We start from the raw sequence: 21,941 nt of genomic DNA, 5'->3' as shown, positions 1-21,941 counted from the left end.
AAGAAGAAGAAAGGAAAAAAGAAAATGTTGAACCATTCGGAATAGTTTGGACGATCGGGAATAGTTTTCAATCAAATTCTACGGTCAGTCGAATATTTAAATTCGTTTTCAACGTGAACGATTCTGCTTCTTCGTTTTTCACGTTTCCACGCTTGGACGTAGACGCGAACTTACCCCTTCATCTGTGTGAGGAGAAAAGCACATACTTATATACATATATACATACACACACAAATGCGTAGGGGGGAAAAAACGCATGGCTATCGACTGGCATTTTACTTTTAGGAAGATGCCACATGGACCGGACAGCTGCCGATACTGCGTGACGTTTTGATTTATTTTCTATACATATAGAAACTTTAACAAAATTTTGTTATAAGATTTTACAATTTTGTGCGATCGATCCATTGGAAAAAAAAATAAAAAAAATAAAAACCTCCTGATATTATAACTTTTAAATGTGCATATGTAATATTTGAGACTGAAATAAACTAAAATTACTTCGCATGTACATAATTTACGTTCACATATGTATGTTATTTCGTTATTATTAAAAAGAAAAAAAAATTATGGGTTTTTAAAAAAAAAAAGAAATTTTTGATAAAATATAATCATGCGATTAATCTTTCAAAAAGATTTAGATTCAAAAAGAATTTAGATTTAGATTTAGATTAGAAAGAAAAGAACTTATAGAATTTCGAGAATAATATGAAAATGAATTTTCAAAATTTAAAAAGGACAATTTTTCAAACGAATGATGAGCCCCACGTTGTGATCGATGATCTGATTTCAATGAGAAACGTTTGGAATATCTTTTTTTTTTTATGTGATAATCTACGACTGAATATAACGATCCGACAAAAACGTCCGACCAATCGAATGTAGCATCGGATTCTGCTAGAGCACAATATGAGCTCATGCTACGAACTTAACAAAAATGGCCATTCGAAATCTTGGATGAAAAGTTCTCCACTATCCATTCTATTCACCATACCTAGATCCATCCGATTATCATCTTTTTCGCTCTTTTCAAAGTGGTTTAAACGGAGTTTCGTTTCACAACTATGTGAAACTGCAAAAATGGATAGAAAATTGGTTTGCTCCGAAAACCGAGATATATTTTAAACGAGGAATCCAGAAATTACCGCAACATACGGTGAAAAATATATAATTAAATTGGTATTAGGTATATGGAGAGAAAGAAAGAAAAAAGAAAAAAAATCGATCTTTTTTCCGTATTCGACGAAATCGTAGGAACTTACGGATCAATCGAATAACAAAAAGAAAATATCGAACGAAAATATTTAACTTTACCAACAATTTATAACTGACGTTTCGTCTTCTTTTCAATGAGAGGGAAAAAAAAAAGAAAAAGAAAAAAAAGAAGAAGAGGAGAAGGAGAAGGAAACGAAATAGAGTGGCATGTTTGATATCTTGTTACGACATTTCCGGTGAAAGATATTTGTAAAGGACTTCACGTTCGACGGTAAGGGATCATTTTTCAAAAATTTCATTCAGGATTTCGGCTTGGATTTTGGCCAAGGCGCCATTCGAACTAGGGAAGGGAGAAACGCAAACTCGTACATTATTTCGTTCCGTTACGGATCGGAATTAAAACGCGTGGGCATTTTTTCATTGCCACGAAAAGAAATGTAAATTAATTTTTCTCTCCGTCTTCAAAATCACGTCGATTCAATCTCCCTGATTTTTTTTATCCCCCCCCCATTGGAATACCTAACGTAGATTCAAACTTACGCGTACCTAGTTTCCTTTTATTGGCTATTCACAAAAAACTGTATTTAACATTTAAAGCGAATAAAAAATGTAATTTTTTTCTTTTTCTTTCTTTGAATATTCGTTACTACGTTCAGAAAGAATTAGCTTCATTAAATTTTTCCATTTTTCATTTTTCACGTGATTTTCTATAAGCGACTTTTGTTCGTAATACGATGATCAATCAATGGATTAAAACATTATAACTATTTTTCGAACACAACTACTACAAAGAATGTCTTATGGAATTAACTATTACAAAAAAGGATTCATTCGTTATAAATTCTGTTAGAAATAAAATATTCCAATTATATTTTGTTCCGCGCATATTATAACATTTTTTATGAATGTGCTAAATTTTTTTTCTGCCTCCGGTGTCAAACCCAGCTGAACCAAATTTTGCGCCCGATTTATTTATATAAAGCGAAAAGTGCTATTTAAAATTTCAAAATGATCATCTTCAAATTTTCAAAATAACAATTCATTCGATTAAAAATACTTTTATGTCAAAAGCTAATGAAATGGTCAAAAAAAGGAAAAAAAAAAAACATAAAAAGTAAAACTGATTACATCGAAATATCAGATAAATTTAACGACATAATATAAAGTCTCTTTAAATTAATGAGAAAAACAAAATCTAACAAAATCCATCCGTGCTATTCGTCCTATATTGAAATATACTTTTCCTATTTTAATACATTTTTTTTTTCGAACGAGCTTCAACATCCCATAGATCTGTTCTTTTTCACTGGAGGAGAGAAGAAAAAAAAAAAGAAAAAGCGAAAAAATAAAAATAGAAAAAAGAAAAAAAAAAAGAAAAGGGAACAGATAAAGTCTAACACCGAACGGACGATGCGAAGATTCGAAAGTTGCTGCTGCGAGTAGAAAAAGATGGAGGAAAAGCGAGGAAGGGGATTGAAAAGATCGGCCAACGTCGAAAGACTTTTGCCACGTAATCTTACCGTTATTCATAGCCTCGGTATTACCGAACTTCCTAAGTAGGATTACTGGCAAGGACTGGCAATCCTCTCTTCCACCCTTCTTTTTCTTTCACTACTACAACTACTACTACTATTGCTACTTACTACTACTACTTCTTCTTCTTCATCTTCCATAACCGCACTTTCCCCAAGGAATCGCAGAAAAACCACGCGAGGAAGTTCTGAAAAAAAATCCTTATATCTCACTTTCTTTAGAATTTTTAACTTGGAATGCAAGAACGAAAACATTTCTTCGTTGAATCATTCCGAAGGAAATCTTGGCTGGTGATTCTTGCCCTTCTACTTTGTAAGAAAAGAAAAGAAAAAGGAAGAAAAAAAAAAAGAAGAAGTAAAAGAGAAAAGAAAAGAAAGAAATAAAATCCATAACGTAAACGTCATATATTATTGTCCTTGTTACGATATTAAAATCTTCTTAAACATTCAATATCAATCGAATCGTCAAACATCACCATACGAAATAACGGTGAATAAATTATTCCTAACGTTGATCGATTGTTCCTACAAAATCTTTTTCATTAACGAGAAGAAATATTTTCAAATGCACAAACATAAACACGAAATCCTATCATTAAAATTTATTAGAAGTATTAATTAGCTTTTTAGGGAAAGACAACAAGAAGATCGGAAAAACAATAAATCGGTGAAAATAACCTTTACCTCGTAATACTCGATTTTCGTAATAAATTTGGATATTTTCGAGAGTAGAAACAAATAATTAGTATTTCCTGGATCTCAAAACGGACGAAAACCAATAACCGTTAACGTGTTCGCCGACTAATTAGCATTCCGTCGACGAGCACGAATCGACGAAGCGAAAAGGAGATACTGTCGAAAATGCATACACATGTATGGTATATATATATATATATATATATATATATATATATGTATATGCACTTGGTAGCCTTGCTCACGAGGTCAACCACATTTTGTGTATTCTCGCGATTAAGGAATGTAGACTTTTGCGATTGCAAGCTGACGAAAATTCGATACAGCTCCCTCCCCTTCGATGATTTATTCATCCCCTTTATTTAGTCATTTTAATTTAATCTATTAATTCTTTAATAAAACTCAAGTGATCATCTATTCTCTAATATTTTTTTTTCCATTTATACATAATCCTAAAGTTTTTTCAATTTGATTAATATTTCATAATATTCTACAAGTATAAAATTTAATCAGACAAAAGGATTATGTAATAAATCTGACTCATCGTTGATGAAAAAGAAAAATCTTATTACGTTCGACCTTGACATATTTGATTCATCATTTGATTTATTTAATTTTTATTGGATCAAAAAAAAAAGAAGAAGAAGAAAGAGAAAAAAGAAAAAAGATTTGTTTTATGAAAAGTTCTGTACGTTCCGTAATTAAACATTAAGAATTTGGTCGAACAAGTTATGACTAAATAAGACTGGACTTCTTAGAAACACCTAGGTTAGCTTTTTATCTGTGGCAAACTCGTTTACCGAGCCTAAACCGTGCCTCCAGGCATCCAGGCAGAAAAGAATGCGCATCCGGCCGAAGGTCATCAAGATCTTCAAGAAGAGGAGGAGAAAGAAAAAGAGGGAGAGAGATAGAAAGAAAGAGGGAGACAGAGAAAGAGAGAGAAAGAGAGAGACAGAGAAAAGAGGGGAGAGTGGAAGAAAGAAGAAGAGAAAGAGAGAACGAACTAAGCTAACCAGTGCTAACGGTCGTACTAGCGTCAGGTATTCATTAAACGGTGACTTTATCCTTTTATATCAGCAGGAGACACTTTAAATGGAATTTACTCTAACGTGGTAATTGAACTAAAACAAAATTAGTAGTGCTGATCGTCTACCGAATTAATTAACGGCTGAACGTTATTTGAGAAACTCAGAAATGTAGATCGCAATTGAATATGTTGACGGTCGAGTGCTATTCACTATTTTCAGTATATTTTCTTCCGTGGCCTGAAATTAAACTAATTAGCTTGCGAAACAATGCTAAACATATGAATAATTCGGATATGAACGAATAAAAAGTCTTTTAAAAGAAACGATATACGCTGCCGAATATTTGATAGTGTTAGAGGAAAATAAAAAAAAAAAAAATAAATAAATAAATAAAAGCGACATACGTGCAATGATAATAGTCGCAATGACAAAGCTCGTCAACAAAGATCTTAACAATGATAAAAATAATGACAAAAATTAACAAAAGAATGAATGAAAATATAATGTTATATGAAAAAGTACTTGTGTCTTGAAAAAGATGGAAAAAGAAGAAAGAAAAAAGAAAGGAAAAGAAAGAAAGTTTAAATAATTTCTTCTTGATTTCTCTCTCTCTCTCTCTCTCTCTCTCTCTCTCTCTCTCTCTCTTTTTCTCTCGATCGTTCTTTGTGGTTAACCACAAAATTGGATAAAGAAGGAATAATGGAAAAGAAGCAGTAGGGAAGATAGAAAAGTACAAGTTCTTCCAACAAATCCATTCGTAGTAAGAGAAAATAAGCAATGGCTGAGACGTCTCGTTGAACGCGTGAGCTGAGAAAATCTCTTCGGCTTGAGACAGAGAGAAAGAGAGAGAGAAATTGATAGATAAAGAGAGAGAAAGAGAGAGAGAGAGCACTAACTTCTCAACGTATACCCTCGAGTTACCCGTGTTAAGTATGTACGTGGCTACTTGCCAATCATAAATGGCACAGAAAAGGAAACTATCTCTTTTAAGCTCTTCTTTTTCCATTTCATCGATTTCGTAGGAGTTGAAATTTCCATTTCGAATGCATCACGTGAAAGTCCTTTGAATAATATTATCAAAGAACGAATGGTTCGAATATAATCAATAATTAGAACATTCTCTCTTCGTTTTAATAAAGACGAATATTTTAATCTCCCTTTTCTGCGATTTAAAACAAAATAAAAAAAAAAAAAAAAAAGAAAAAAAGAAAGAAAGAAAAAGAAAAAGAAAAAAAAAGACAAATAAATCAACGAACGTTTCGGATACAAAGAAAAATAGAAGCACAATCAAAAGCTTTTGCTTGTGTTTTAATTAGATTAAATCTAATTAAAGGTTCTCTTACTCTTGCTCTCTCTTGCTCTCTTTCTCTTTCTCTCTTTCTCTCTTTCGTTCCTTACTGATAAAACAAAGACTTCGGAAAAGGTACTCTTCATCTTCTACGCGAAAATACGAAACGTTTTACACCAACACGTCTTTACCTCGACATTAAATAGATCAAGATCGAAAAGATGGTAGAAAGAGAGAGAGAGAGAGAACAAAGTTTAGGGTGAAAGTTCAAAGAAACAACGATGATGATAACGATCTCAACAATTCAACGGTGTTCTTATATACCGATATATTCGCCTTAAACGAGATTAATTCGATCCGTGAGAAAGCCATCCATCAGCCAGGAACGAGCAAACGTCAGGTTAGGCTTCCTCAAACATCAACACAATGGCAACACGGTACGGAGCCAAAGCCGACATGGTCCCTCCCTCCTATTTTCCAGTTTACAGAAAAGGACGAAAGAAGAGACGGAGAGAGCGAAGAGAAAAAGTCAAAGGACAACTTGGGATGTCATCGTTATTGATACGTTGTATCAACTCAACGAATTATTTTATCTGAAACTTGAAATTAATTTCATTGTTACTTGATCATAATGTATTTTTTGTTTGTTTGTTTTCTGAACATATAGAACATTTATATGTCAAATATCAAATGTTAGAATAAAAAAATCAAATATTAAATGTCTAGAATAAAAAATATGTATATTCATTTTTTTCCACCTTTAATTAATAAGTACGTTCTATTCGTCAATTATTATTTTTATTTTCAATATTATTAATTAATATTATTAAATTAAAAATCAGTCGATCGAAATTTCGTTCTCTCTTTTTTTGAACTATTACATACTATATTTAAATTTTTATGATTATCATTTTATTATCATTATTATATGTTAATAGTAATAGTAATAGTAATAATAATAATAGTAGATAAATATATTGCTATTGCATAAATATTATAATTATTTTATATACAGATTTTCTATTATTAGTTGATAAATAGTATTTTATAAATATAAATAAATAAATATGTATAAATATATATATATATATCATTATAATTATTATACACATAATTTGTATTACTACTACGAAATATTATATAGTAAACCACTTTTCTAAACTATAAATCAACTAATAAAAAGTATACAGATACTCTGATTATTATGAAATATCTATCTGTCCATTCAATTATACGATTCCCAAGTCACGCATCCTCTTGAGAGAAGTAAACTAAAACCGACATGCAACATCAACTTTTCCTTTTTCGTATTAAATAGAAGAAAAATAAAAAAAAAAAGAAGAAGAGAGAGAGAAAAAAAATTATGTATTATGAAATCAGAAACAAATATTTATACTCCTTGTAGACACGAAGGGCTTATCTTAACGAAGATATACAACGATTTCGCTAAAATTCATTAGACGATCCTTCAAATAAACACTAGTCGGAACAGCTAGTGTAGTCGTTTATCAACTTGGGAACCTTAAGAAGGTGATCTAGGATGCTGCTGCTTTTTGGTCGGAGCAAAGGACCCTTCGGCGAAAGGGAGTGCCGTGAAAAACGATGTACTTGTCAGGGCACCGCCTAGCCTAATCGATAAAGTTAGCCTCCCGTAAACCGCCGTCTCTTGGACAAAGCAAAACTTTCCTACATACGTACATGTGTACGGTGATTTATCTATATACGTGTATATAAGAATAATAGCACGTGCATGGTTGTGTGCTTATGCGTGCAATCGAGACAGCGAAGTGGAAATTTTCTAGAATGTCGGAATGTTCAGAGATGGATAGTAAAAAGATGAAAGAAGAGGGAGGAGGGGAGAAAAAAAAAAGAGAAAGAAAAAGGAAAGGAGAAAATATTCCTAGCAAAGGACCATGAAAACGTTCTCCTGGTAGCCGGAAGGATCTTCTCGAAATACAATACCGAAATGTACATTGTTAAAGAGAAAAATAGGCAAGGGAGATAACGTTAGAAGACCAAAGTCCAATGTGTGTGCTCTCTCTCTCTCTCTCTCTCTCTCTCTCTCTCTCTCCAAAAAAAAGAAAAAAAACACAAGGGAAATAGAATGAGAGAGAGAAGGAGAGATAGACAGTAAAATAGGAAGAAGGAGTGGGAGAGAGAGGGCAAGAGGAAGAGGAAGAGAGGGAATGGAAGAGTCAGAGGAAAAGAGGAATGGAAGAGTCAGAGGAAGAGAGATGGCTGTTGATATTCTCTTCGACGATTTTAACTTCTACGCGTTTATTTTAACTTCCATTCTACTTTTTTTTTCTTTCATCCCGAAAAAATCTTCTCTATATCTCAAGTTTCTTTCACAAACTACCTAAACATTTTGAAATTATGGTAAACATTCCTTCGATGACAATCGTTTCACTTTTTTTTTGTGATTATAGTAGATTAAAAAAGAATATACATAATAAACGTTTTGTGACAAGACTTTACGATTCTTTTCAAGAGGTATACATTTTCTAAACGCTTTAGAATATTTCTGAATGGGCAGAAATGATAATGTAAAAATCAAAAAAGAAAAAGAAAGAAAGAAAAAGATAAAAAAAAGAAACTTAATTTGTCATAACGTAAATATTTATATTAACAATTTTATTAAACATTTAGAGACATTAAATTTTTCTCTATGTTACTTCGTATATTTTAAATTAATTAAAGAAAAAAAAAAGAAAAAGAAAAAGAAAAGAAAAAAGGAAAAAAAAAAGTAAACTTAATTTTGAAATGCAGTTGAATATAGAGTACGAGCATTATAAAACAATTACGGAAAAACTATTGCCACGTTATAAGAATGTAAATTTTAATGTGCATAATATGACAGCCATATTTGTTTTAACCGTATTATATGATAGTCCCGTATTTTAAATATTTTTTACTATTCAAACAGACATCGCTTTCCATCAAAAAGAATAAATTTAAAAATTCATTTCGGTAAATTGCTCTCTTTTTTCTTTCTTTTTTCTTTTCATTTATTTATTTTTTTTTTTTTCTTTATTTTTTGCAGAAAATCAAGATAGTCATTAATTTTGCGTTGTTGGAAAAACGAATTCATTTCCGGTCTCACCCTTTTTATTTGCATTATTTCATTTCCTAGATTTAAATCGAACATATGAAACTCCTCGTAAGTAAGTACATACGATGTCAGCTCGAACAAGTTAGGGGATGGGGGATGGTGGATGGAGGATGACGGTGAGGAAGAAAAAGGATGAAAATCAACCAACCCCGAACGTCCGTTGTGGTCCTTCGGTCGATGCAAATTTTCTTGAAAATAAGATTCAAACCATCTTGGGAGTAAACGAAACCATCAAGGGAGTACAAGGAAATACGAGAAGTATTTTTATACAATGTAATTTCTTCGTCCGAATACGAATTGACTTCGTTTCCTATACCAAATGTTATTTAATAAACTTAATACAATGAATTCATAAAGTATATATATATATATATATATATATATATATATATATATATATATATATATTAGTAAGTAAATAGGTATATTACTAGTAACACATGCTATATATTTCGTGTTACATGAATCAGCGTTTTACGAGTTGCATATAAATTTAGATCATGCATACATTTGCAAGAATATATTTGTGAAAGATAAATTTTTAATCGTCTTAGAATCTCCCTCCCCCTCCCTTTCTCTCACGAATGAACAAACGAATAAAGAAACAAACTTTCTATAAAATAAATATTTTATTAAAATACTAAATTAAATAATAATAATGAAGTTGGATAGTCGAGTTGTATAGACCACCTGTATATAAAGAACCCTTGGATATAAAGATCTGAACACAAGTAACAATTTATTATACGTATTCGCGTTATATAAGGGAAGGGTAAGGGTGATATAATAGTTTACTATATACAAAACATAATAAATTTCTTCTATTTCTTTAACGATGAATATTAAGTTTACTTATTTATCTTCTACCAAAGAAAATTATCTCTAAAGAAATGAATTTCAAGCGATAGAAACAGACAAAGTTACAAATATTTCGACTGTATATAAAACAAAAGATACAAAGAAAGAAAGAGATGGATTTAGTAGAGATGAGAGGAAAAGCGAGTGAAAAGGCGTGTGCTAAAGCCGACGATGCTGTAGAAAGAAGAGAGAGGGAGAAAAGCAAAGAGTAAAAGGCCAGGAGCAAGCCAGCAGAGCGAGTTAATTAAGACTCAAGCGACCCTTTCGTTGTTGTACGACCCTTCTCTTCGCACGTACACATAAATACACATACATGCGCACATAGACACAGATACACACAGAGTGACGGGTACTGTCACTCCTCTCTACCTCCGAGTATCAACTTTCATCGGACAACCATGAATTTTTTCCTCTCGGCCTACATTTTCTTTTTCTTTTTCTTTTCCTTTTTTTCTCGCTTCTTCAGTTTGTGGTCAACCAACCACAATGCTCGATTCGAAGCATTCAAAGGGTGAAACGAACGAACGAACACGAACGGACGAACGAACGAATGGAACGCGTTGAAATAAATTGTCTGACGTGTGCCACGAACGAAACCATAATTCACCACTTTCCAAAAGGAATTATTAAGTAATTGCAATTCTATAATTAATATTGATAAGAATATCGTTATCTAAATATTTATCGTTGTTTCCACGTATAAGAAATTGTCCCGAATATTACGTTATAAACACGGATCGGCCAATTGAAAAATAATAAAATATAAACATACTTCCAATCTTTTTTTATTCCATATAAGTTTAAAAAGGATCACGATATATCTATCAAGATATGAAATTAAATTAATAGCTTATTCGGTGTAATACGATAATTTAAAACGTTCGTTCGATTCATTTTGTTTCAATGAAGAAAAAAAAAACAAAAAAAAAAAAGAAAAATAAAAAAAAAGAAACGAAGAATCATAATATAGTACTTCCGAATAAAGTTGAATCGAACCTAGAATTTCTAGTAGCTAAATAAATATGAGAGCGAAATGGGGAAATAGAGAAGAGACGAAGAAGCTCTGTCAACTAGAAGTAACCTTTCGTAGAAACAGCAGTAGCTAGTAGTGGCCGACCGGCTAACACAATCGAAAAGACGTGAGTTTACTCGTGTACGCTTCCTTTCTCTGGTTGAACTTCGACCGGTATTATTGCAGCCACAAACATAATCTCCGAACATCAAATATTAGCGAACATGATGGATACGTCTTTCTCCCTTCCCTTACCATTTCTATTCTTTATCTTGAATATACGTTGACTCGATAAGAATTAAGGAAGTATTTCAAATGAATATATAGTTAAAAACAAATTCAATAAGATATTTCTTACAATAAGATCGAAATATTTCCCGGTCATGAATGATATTTACATCGAAGCACGGCCTCGCACGAGACCATAATGGTGCCAAGTAATTAACCACGTGACGTTTAAGGGATGGTTAGAAGCAAGGTGAAAGACCTCCTTGAGGCGCCAACAAACACGACTGGTTAACACGCGAAACAAAAATCAGCGATGCTCGTTCTAGGGTGCATCTTGTTCTTGTATCTAGGTTTCCTTCTTCTTTTTGTTTTTATTCATTGTTCTCCTTTTATCGTTCATTACAATGTTCCTTTATTTAATACCTTAAATATCTTCTTGTTAATATTATCGAGCGCCGATCAATAATTTTATTTATTCGTAATTTCGCTTAACTTAACCACGCGTACGATCTCGTTCTCGTTTAAAATATGAGAAGAAAAAAAAAAAAAAAGAAGTTACCTTAAACATTTGCATCATTTATAGCGATCGATCAGACCTTATTGAACATCTATTTGAAACTGTGTAAAAACGTTAAGAAAAAAACGATAAGTTAAAGTCAATTTTAAAACGACTGGGGAACATTACCTGCCCGTCGTTAGTACTTTCAAAACGTAAAAAGAATCGCCATTAAAATGCTAATTTTATGAGCAAGTCGTTGCGAGGTCGAGTATTTTTCGCTAACGTTGGCCTATGAAAGAAATTGCTCAAAGGTAAACCGTACGAACGAACCGTACGTTTCTGTTGGAAGTACGGTACGAAACAAAAAGAGAATAGAGAAAAGTGTAAAGTTACTGCATAAATATTTGGACATATACCGGCAACCATTCGATACTTATCTCAGACAAGATGAGCAATGAACTTAAGAGAGAATATCAGACATCATAAATTTTGTCGTGTACATCGACAAATATTTATCCAATATGAAAAATAGATGTGTATAGTGTTTATATCGTATTACTTAAATAACGTTGTATAATTGAAAATAAATGTGCATTTTGTTTTACATTGTATTATTTAAACGACAATACAAATTTGAATTAAACAAACGATGTATTATCTCGTTTACAAGAAATAATAATGTGCGCGAAACGTCACAAAGTAATTTATTCATTGCCCTTGCCCTCATCACCCCCCTCACCCTCGTAAATATCAGACTGATATAAAAATAACATTAACATGTAAAATACAATTCTGTTTTAATTTATTTAAGTCGATGATTTTAAAATGAGTATATAAAATCGAATAAGATGCAACGAGTATATCGTTTTAATGAATTTCATTTATAATTCAACGTTCGCGTTAATGAATTCGTAAAAATAAATTTATGGTATTAGAGATATCATATAAATCGATCGGACTAACTTTAACCAACGTTTTATTAATCTTAAGGATGATCACGGACCTTGGCAAACATCTTATAAACGTGTCGTTCTTTCGGTGCCACGCGAATAGCGCGATATTACGTAAGATTTATGCGTGCAGTTAAGTAGACGACACGAGCCGGAAACTCCTCTCGCGGACTCCTTTGAGACACACGAGAAACTTTGCTTTTATCTTCGTGGAAAGTTCGTAACGTGAAGGAGATGAGTGGGAGGGAAGGAGAGAGGGAGGCGACGATGGTGGCAGTATAGAGAGATTGGGGGAGGAGGGGAGTAAGGGTGCAATAAATTTTGTCGAATGAAGTCGGTCGCGACGTTAACGACCATTTTGGAATCGAATTAAGGCTTCGTCGTCTCGTTGGATCGTTACTTTTCGTCGTGCAAGAAATAGCAAAAAAAAAAAGAAGACAAAAAAATAAAAATGAAAACGATCGTCTTTCGTAACGTAATATCTTCATATAATTTTTGTTTTTTTTTCTTTTTTTTCTTTTTTTTTTCTTATTTTTCTTTTATTTTAATCGTTTCTTCTTTACTATAAATGTAACACATTTTATCTGCTCAAATTTATTCATAACTGACTAATGTTCGCCCGATAAAATAAACAGATTTTGTTTTATTTTAATCATAATTAATAACATATAATAGATATATCTAAATATATAATTACGTATAATACGACAAATGAATAAATAAATATAAAGATATAATTTTTAAATAATTTTTCATATCGAAGAATTGATAGATTGATCAAAGAACGAAACGAATTTAACGATTAACCCTAAAGTTTGAAGAAATCATTATCTCTTGGCCAAGAAATGGTTTTTCTTACAAGCATATTACCTAATGTCGGATTCTCAGTCACTACCTAATCTCTGAACAGTTGGAGGTGCTGCTTAACTTAATTTCATGCTTGCCAGATAACGGCAACCTCGTAGGCACTTATATTCTCGAGAGTCGTTCATGAAATCGGACTAATCGTTCACGGATTAGCGCAATTTCTCGTTCTTCGTTTCTTTCGCTTTGTCGTCCGATTAGGCAATTTCTTAACTCTCTTGGAGAGAAAAAGAAAAAAAAAAAGAAAAAAAAACAAAAATAAAGGTGACTATAGCCTTCTCGCGACCGCTCACGATATTTAAACTTTCTCTCTCGTATTTCATCGAGATGCTATGATAATTTGCATGCCTTGTTTCCAACACGAATAACTCGCGGACAAATAATTCTTATTTTTAATGAGGAAATACGGTGTGTCAAAACGATGTCGAAGAAAGGAAAAAAAAAAACGAAATACTATTTCTGTCTGCTTCAATTACACATAAGAGCTTTTCAAAAAAATTCTATTCGCTTACAAAATGAAACAGTTATGAAAAAAAAACTTTTATTTTAATTTTTTTTTCTTTTCCTTTTTTTTATTTTTTTTTTTTATTATTTTTTTTTTTTATTATTTTTTTTTTTTATTTTTTTTGTTTGAAAAAAATTTGCATAAAGAAAAAGAAAACCGAAAAACTTAAGCTTCCCATAGAAATTAATTTTTTCGATCGAAAATAATCCTCCTACATTTAATCGAAAAAAATCTCGCTTTGAGAAATCCTATAATAATGTTCGACCGATCGAATAAAAATCGAATCGAAATACGTCTTGATCCAATTAGAGAAAGAAAATTGTAGTTTAAAGAAAAACGCTTTTAATACTTAACGATTACTTGCAAACGATCGCACAGTAATAAAAACAATTAAAAAAAAAAAAAAGAAAAAAAAAGAAGAAGCTTTCAAAAGGAAATGCCAATTAATGTTATCGATCGAACGAGATAGATTCGTGAAGTTTCAAAAAACGATATTCGTTTCCCAGAGTGATCTTTATAAAAATAATTGTAAAAAAAAAAAAAAAAAAAAAAACGAAAGATAAAAAAGAAAGATTAAAAAAGGAAGATAAAAAAAAGAAAACGTATTCAAAGGATGCAATCACTACCATTAATGACATCAACTCGAAATTGACCATACGTGTCTATACACCTATGTAATTAAGTGCACAGTTAAAAGAGTGACTCGTTTTATCGCGAAAGAAAGGGAGAATAAAAAAGTAAGAAGATAACAAAGGGGATGAAGGGACCGTGAATCAAATTCGATTAGCGCCGCTTGAAATACCTTCGGAATGGAATTAGTTGGCGAAAAGAGAAACTTGGAACACGACTACCATCACTAACGATTACTACTACGGTAGAATACCAATCCCAACGCTCGTTTTCTCACAAAGTCCAAAAACGAATTCACAAGAGCTCGGGTCAGTTCTTTTCACCGAAAACGCGCGTTCCCAGCAGTATGCTAACGACCTACAAAAGTAAAAATTCACTACTTTCCGTGCGAATACATCTTAAGAATAGAGATAAAAGAAATATACAGAGAAAGAAAGAGAGAGAGAGAGAGAGAGAGAGAGAGAGAGAGAGAGAGAGAAGAAAGAATGAAGAAAGAAAAGAATATTCGTGATGACAGATGACGAAAGAATTGAGTAAAATGACAGATGAACGATTTCCAAGACAATTATTTGACAATTATTTGACATCTGTGTGATTTATTTTCCAAATTTCATATTTCCCTCTCATTGTTTTTTATCTTATTTATAATTTTTTTTTCTTTTTCTCTCTTTTTCCTAAGTCTATACAAAATATCACTCTTGTCTTGAAAATTATTTCAATTCTATAACCGATTTTTAAGCGATATAAAAAGAATAAAAGGTTGCAACGAATTAACCGTCGTATATTATATTGTTATGAGTTCTTTGACAGGCACGTTTCGTAATGATCTCTCTCTCTCTCTCTCTCTCTTTTTCTCTCTCTCAGAGAGAAACTCTCTCCGTTTATTCAATAATCCAAGACAGAACTTCGTTCTGTATACATAGTTTCCAAATTGTCGATGTCTTTAACGCCCACACATATATATATCTTTGAGCAAAAGGTAGCAGGATGCATTTTAGCACAGGTAAGTACTCTTGTCATCATCCCACTCTTTACTTTTCCACAAAATGAGAGAGAGACAGAGAGAGAGAGAGAGAGAGAGAGAAAGAGAGAGGTCACCATGGGCATGCATGGAAGGAGGAGGAGGCGGAGGAGGCAGAGGAAGGAGGTCTTTCTTGTTAATGGGAAAGTGTGTCATCGAAAGGTCAACGTTTACTCGTTGCTCATCGAGCAAAGATCGAATTCTCACTGTTGACCTTTCTTCCACTTTTCTTCTCTCTCGTCTTTCATAATTCTTGTTTCTTTTTTATTTTCTTTTTCTCCTTTTTTTTTTTATTTTTATTTTTTTTCTCTTCTTCTTCTTTACTTTTTTCTTCCATTCAATTTACTTCTTTGTATTCTCTTTTATTTATCATTACCTATATATCTTTTTTCTTTCTTTTCTTTCCTCCCTCCCTTTCTCTTTTTGATTCATTTGATTGATTTCAAAAACAAATGTTTACGTTTCCTATCGTTTCGAAACATCGTTGTATTTATTTGATAATTCATTTTCTATTATCAATCTATGATTTAATATTTTAAATAGTAATACGTACGTATATGCATTCGCACATGTATGCCTTTCGAATTTTCGAAGCTATTTGTTTCGATCGGGCAAAGGAAAGTAATAATATAAACCGGTTAAATCGTTCACGCAACTCGATTCTCTTCGAGATCAGTAGAGCAAAAGAATTACGCTCTCTGGGTCCACTATCCGTTTCGAATAACACCGAGGAAATCTGATTACCATTCGAATGAATGCCTGGAGTATCGATTCGAAAATAATAACGACGAGTAAAATCGTGACGAGAAAGCGGCTTCTAACGTTCTAGGATCGTTCATCGGATTCCTATGACTATCGCTATTCCCAAGAAAATCGATACGAGAAGAGAAAGTTAGTATGGATAATAAATCGATGATTAATCATCATAAGATGGGACGACCTACTTTAAACTATCACGCCTGAATGACGCAGAAAACGAATAATTCGATTAACGAGACTTTCGACGAGTAATAATCGTTTGTTAGTTATCGAACAGCTTAAAAAAAAAAAAAAAAAAAAAAATAAAAAATCTAACAAGAATCGTGCCAAAAAACAAAAAACAAAAAAAAGGTAGAAGAAGAAAAAGTTTCGCTCAGTCGACGGCAGTTGACTGGCACTATTTCAAACATTTCTGCATAACAATTTTAATTATTTACATTTCATATGTTTGATTTTTCAGTAATTTGAAAATATTTAAAAACTTTTAACGTGTATTCCGCTATTTTGAAATCCATCCTATAGATCGAGCCTATGCATTTACAGGGCGCATAATAAAAAAAAAAATATATATATATATATATATATATATATATATATATATATATATATATATTTAGATTTGTATACGAAATATAAATATTCAAGGAGATTATATTTGTATCGCAAATAATTTCGACGATTAACCTTAAAAAGGATGGTAAAAAAAAATACGAAAAGAAAAAAAAAAGATAGAAAAGAAAAGAAAAGAAAAGGAAAAGAAAACGAATAGAAACGTAAACGAAGATCTTCCAACGTAATTTTACTTTTGAAAATAATCCACTCGTGAAAACTGATCACGTAGCATGAGCTGACTAAACGTTCCTGAAGTTCTTCGAAAACAGCACTTCCTTCTTTATACGAGAGTACCTCCTCGTTTCGTTCGCGGATCCGGGATTAGAAAAAGAAGTCAAGTTAAATAAGTTGCCTCTCTAACGTAGATACGTTACATATATAACTGCATACATAGAAAATATTTATATATATATATATATATATATATATATATATATATATATATGTAGAAATCATTGAAGACTATACTGCAGACACTCGAACCTGATCGACCTTGGCCAGTTGCCAGAATACGCGAGCTTCCACTATTATTGCTATCTTTCTCGTCTTCTCCAGCCTCGTTTAATTTCTATTTCTCTATTTTTCTCATTCTCTCTCTCTCTCTCTCTCTCTCTCTCTCTCTCTTTCTTTCTTTCTCCCCCTCTTTCTTTCTTCTGTGCAGTTATGTATACGATATACAAAATAGAACATTAATAACGATTTGTCGATACCGAATTCCATCACGAATAAGCTAGTCCTTTTCTTTTTCAATCATTGTTACGTTCCACACCGTAATTAATACGTAATTTTACATTGTTTCATACATTCGAGATATTTATTTAAATATCTAATTATCATAACATTATTTAAGTTAATTTTTTTATCGAAATATTCAAGAAAATAGTCAAGAAAATACATATAATGTTGATGGAAAATTTAAAACCAATAACATATCTCTCTCTCTTTCTCTCTCTCTCTCTCTCTCTCTCTCTCTCTCTCTCTCTCTCTTTCATTAGATTTTGTTAGATTAATTTAGTATGTAAATATGTATATAAATAAAATCTACAGTAAATATTTCGAGTAACACGATTCATTCGTCAGTGGTATCAATCTAGAGAAATTTTCCCGATATACCGCTGTGTCCATACAACACAATTTGTTAACAATACGTTACATTAACATAAACTATTATTGTTAATTTAGCTACTTGCAATTATGATTGTTTCCCCAAAATCATTATATCGAAGCATAGTCAGTAGAATAAGCATTCAGATTCATGATTGATGATTAATTATAGATTGGAAACGAGAGGTAGTGAATTCAAACATCTAGCGTTAGTATATCAGTTCGTTCCCGTTATACATATTACTTATCATTAATATATTCCCCATCATTATGTTTATCACAATCGCGTATAGTTCTGTTCAACATGGATTCATTAAACAGATATGCAATGAATCATACTGACTTTGCTAAACAAAAAGAAAAAAAAGTCGTTTATTAATATCAAAAGAAAAATCATTATTATTATATCAAAGATTAAGATTTCGTTTTTGTAACATTTAAAAGATTAAAATAGAAAAAAAAGTGTATTTTTAATAAAACTAATATCCAAGTATAAGTAAAAAGTATGACAATGAATTTTCACCAATATATGTTATATCTTTTATTTACAAGAAGTTATGTGAAGTATTTAATGAATAAAACGACGAAATAATCCATTATTAATCCGTTGACCGGAGAGATTTTCGATATGCGAATACACGAATATATGAAATTTCTTTTAATAAAAAATATAATGATAGGAATGGAGGCGGAAAAATTTTTGAAAAATTAATAAATCGAAAAATGAAGAACTCGAATATTCTTTTTTACTTTTGAAATCATCGCTGATGAATCGCCCGATTAACAGTTTAATAATGTACAATAATGTTTTTGTGAATACATTAATTTGTTGAGAAAAAATAATAAAAAATTAAAAATAGAAAAAACAAAAAGAGGAAAAGAAAAAGAAACGGAACAAAATTTAACAAAAATAGCTTATTTTAGACACCGTAACAGTGGTTCGCTCGTTTAACGACGTACAAATACTTGTCCTCCACTACTATTCTTTTTTCCTTCATATAAAAGTCACAAAACATCCCCTTAATTAACCGAGCCGCAGAGACGCGTATCTCGAAATGCCGTTGCCCAATTTAAATGATCCACCACCGTTCCCGCAATCATCCTTCTTTTGCAAAAAGGAAGAAAAAAAACGCTTCTTTCTCTAACATTGCGGTTACAGTTTCCGTTGCCGAGAAGATTCTGGGATAGAAAAAAAAAAGAAAAAAGAAAAAAAAAAGAAGAAAAAAAAAAAGAAAAAAGGAAAAGACTAGGGGAGAAAAAAAGAAAGAAAAGAGGAATCCTCGAATGGTGGAACAAACAACGAACCGCGGACGGGAAGCGACCGCACTATGCGGATAAAAATCCGCACGGTTGGCATCCTGATAGTATGAGAGACAGGAAAACAGAATGAGGGAAAAGGAAAGGAAGAGATTTTTTTTGGATGGCTGCCAAAAATTTCGTCATGACGAAAACTCCGCAGTGAAACTAGAGTCGTTTTCAAAGGAAAACTTCGTTCCCCTCTTCCCCATACCCCTTTTCATGTAAAATAGTCTTCTTCTATTTCTTAAAAGAGAGAGAGAGAGAGAGAGAGAGAGAGAGAGAGAGAGAAAATATCGAGGAATATCGAGAAAAAAAGAAAAATCGTAGGTTTTCGATTGCAACTGTCGGATTCGAAAAATAACCGATTTGAGAAAGATTTATTCGCGTTCTAAAAACAAAAGTTCGATCTGACTTACGATTTTATGGTCAATATACCCTCGACCTTGCACACCTTTCCTCTTACTACGCGTAATACGATTTCTCTTTGCTTTTATTTCTCATTAAACTTTTTATTCTATTTTATTTCTTTTTTTTCTTCTGATTCTTTTTTCTTTTTTCAACGAGCACGAACAAGAAACGTGAAATATCGTAAAAAAGAAAAAAACAAAAAGTGAAAAATTATCAATCTTTTTTCTAAAATAATTTAATATAAATAATTCACAATGATAAATATATGAATATATGAAATAAATGATCAATGATGTATACACACATTTATAAAGATCTTTTTCATTAAAACGTGTTGTCGAGTATAACGAAATAAACGTATTGTCGAATACTATATATATATATATAAAGAGAGAAAGAGAGAAAGAGAGAGAGAGAGAAAGAGAGAGAAAGAGAATGAAAAAAAATGTATAAATTAAATCTAGTTATGTGCGTTTTACATTTCGCAAGATCATGTAAAACCTGGTATGATCCAGCAGATACGACAGAATTGGCATGTGCCGATGGTGTAATTTTATTGCAATTGCGGAAACGTACAAGACCCATAGATTACAACCATTTGATGTGGGAATTTTTGGTCCCATACAAACATATTTTGTTCAAGCATTGGATCAATGAGTGGTCTGTTTCATGATGGTCAATGTGTTACACTAGAGACATGGAGAATTTTCGTCAGAGGAGAAATGATTCTCTCACTACTCCCAATTGATCGTGTTTCCCACACGAGTATAGTTATTCTTTCAACATTTTCAAACATTATAATTCAAATGAACAAATACATACAAATCTTTCATTTGTAGACGATATATATAATAACACTATAGAATTGTAATCTAACAACAGTAAAGATTATTGATGGTATGATGGTTGAAATGAAAATCTTTTAAAAAGATACAAAATAAAGAGTAAGGATAAGGAACAATTGCAACGTACATATCTTTATCGCACATTTTTGATGTAACTTTTGTGTAAAAAAAAAAAAGAAAAAAAAAGAAAAAAAAAATCCCTCCGATGAGATGATACGAAATATAGTTCTTTTTTTAAAGTACCACATAATAAAAAAGATATATAACAAATTAATAAATAAAATATTTTAAATGGTACATTTTTGACAAATCCTTTTTTTATAACCACCGTTTATTTACATCCGTAAATATCTTCCCTGCGATATGATTGTTAACAAATGAACGAAACGTAACGGACAATAATACGTTTTCCATGTGGATTGATTCGTGGATTTGTCATTTGAAACGAGATCAATGTTATATATTTTTGGTTGTCCCGGTCCAAACAAATAATGGAAACGAGATATATATGTACGTGCGTACACACTTTAGTGAAATATGATTTTAACGCTGAATCGAAATATGAGAAATTTTTTCTTTTTTTTTCTTTTTTCATGTAAAGCTACGCTTCGATATCCAATCATTATATCAATGTATATCATATTTCACGCATATCATATTTAATATACGTATAGTAAAGATTATTTTGATCAGATTAACTTTGCTCAAAAAATAAACTAAAACATATATATATATATTTATATATATATATATATATATATATATATATATATATATATATATATATAAATAGATATATATTTTATATATATATATATAGAAAAAAAATATTTCAATGAATTTCGTACATTTTAAAAATAAAATTATTTATTTATTCTTTCAAAATTTATAAGGAAATATAATATAATGTAATAGAATATAACGAATGATATAAAATTTAGTTACGATAAAAAGAAAAATAGGTGGTTAAAAACATACAGAAATCTTTGGACACAGAGAGATCATGGCAAATACGATAAGTACTCAATTACGTTTATAACGAAAGCTACTTTACTATTATAGACGCTTAACTGAAGAATCTCATAAAGTTTTTAACAAGAACCGATCTATTATCTCTCTCTCTTACATCGATGATATAAATATCACAATAATAGCTTATCGATACACGTATATCGAGATAAATAAATTAATATATATATATATATATATATATATATATATATATATATATATGAATCTCATTTGACATGGTAGATGCCACCGTGCAAAAAAAATCTTGTAAAAAAAAGTCACATAAAAATTAATTTAGAAAAAATATAAAACTTGCATTAAACGAACGTAAACTATTCAAAAAGCAATTTAAAATATAGAAATCCCCTGAATAAAAATATTAACGGACAAAAGAAATATTAATGTGTCAAAAAAAAAAAAAAAAAAAAAAAAGTAACAAAATAATATTTTCTCTTTTAAATACTC

At 31.2% G+C, this 21,941-nt stretch overlaps 1 protein-coding gene across 11 annotated transcripts in view; it reads right to left on the bottom strand.

Moving 5' to 3' along the window:
• Positions 1 to 21,941, bottom strand: part of LOC124426743 (putative polypeptide N-acetylgalactosaminyltransferase 9) — a 174,126-nt gene that overhangs the window by 89,143 nt on the left and 63,042 nt on the right. Inside the window, exon 1 of one of the 11 annotated variants that reach the window (XM_046968806.1) lies at positions 2,859 to 2,909. The exons of 9 other annotated variants lie outside the window; for them this stretch is intronic. The gene's annotated coding sequence lies outside the window, so the exon portion shown is untranslated. Of the gene's footprint in view, positions 1 to 2,858; positions 2,910 to 21,941 lie in introns of those variants that run through there. One more of the 11 variants, XM_046968808.1, reaches the window with a different exon arrangement.

This window comes from Vespa crabro, chromosome 9, assembly GCF_910589235.1.
Source record: "Vespa crabro chromosome 9, iyVesCrab1.2, whole genome shotgun sequence".
NCBI lineage: Eukaryota > Metazoa > Arthropoda > Insecta > Hymenoptera > Vespidae > Vespa > Vespa crabro.
The sequence above is the reverse complement of the archived record's forward strand: the minus strand, read 5'-3'. Positions and strand labels throughout refer to the sequence as shown.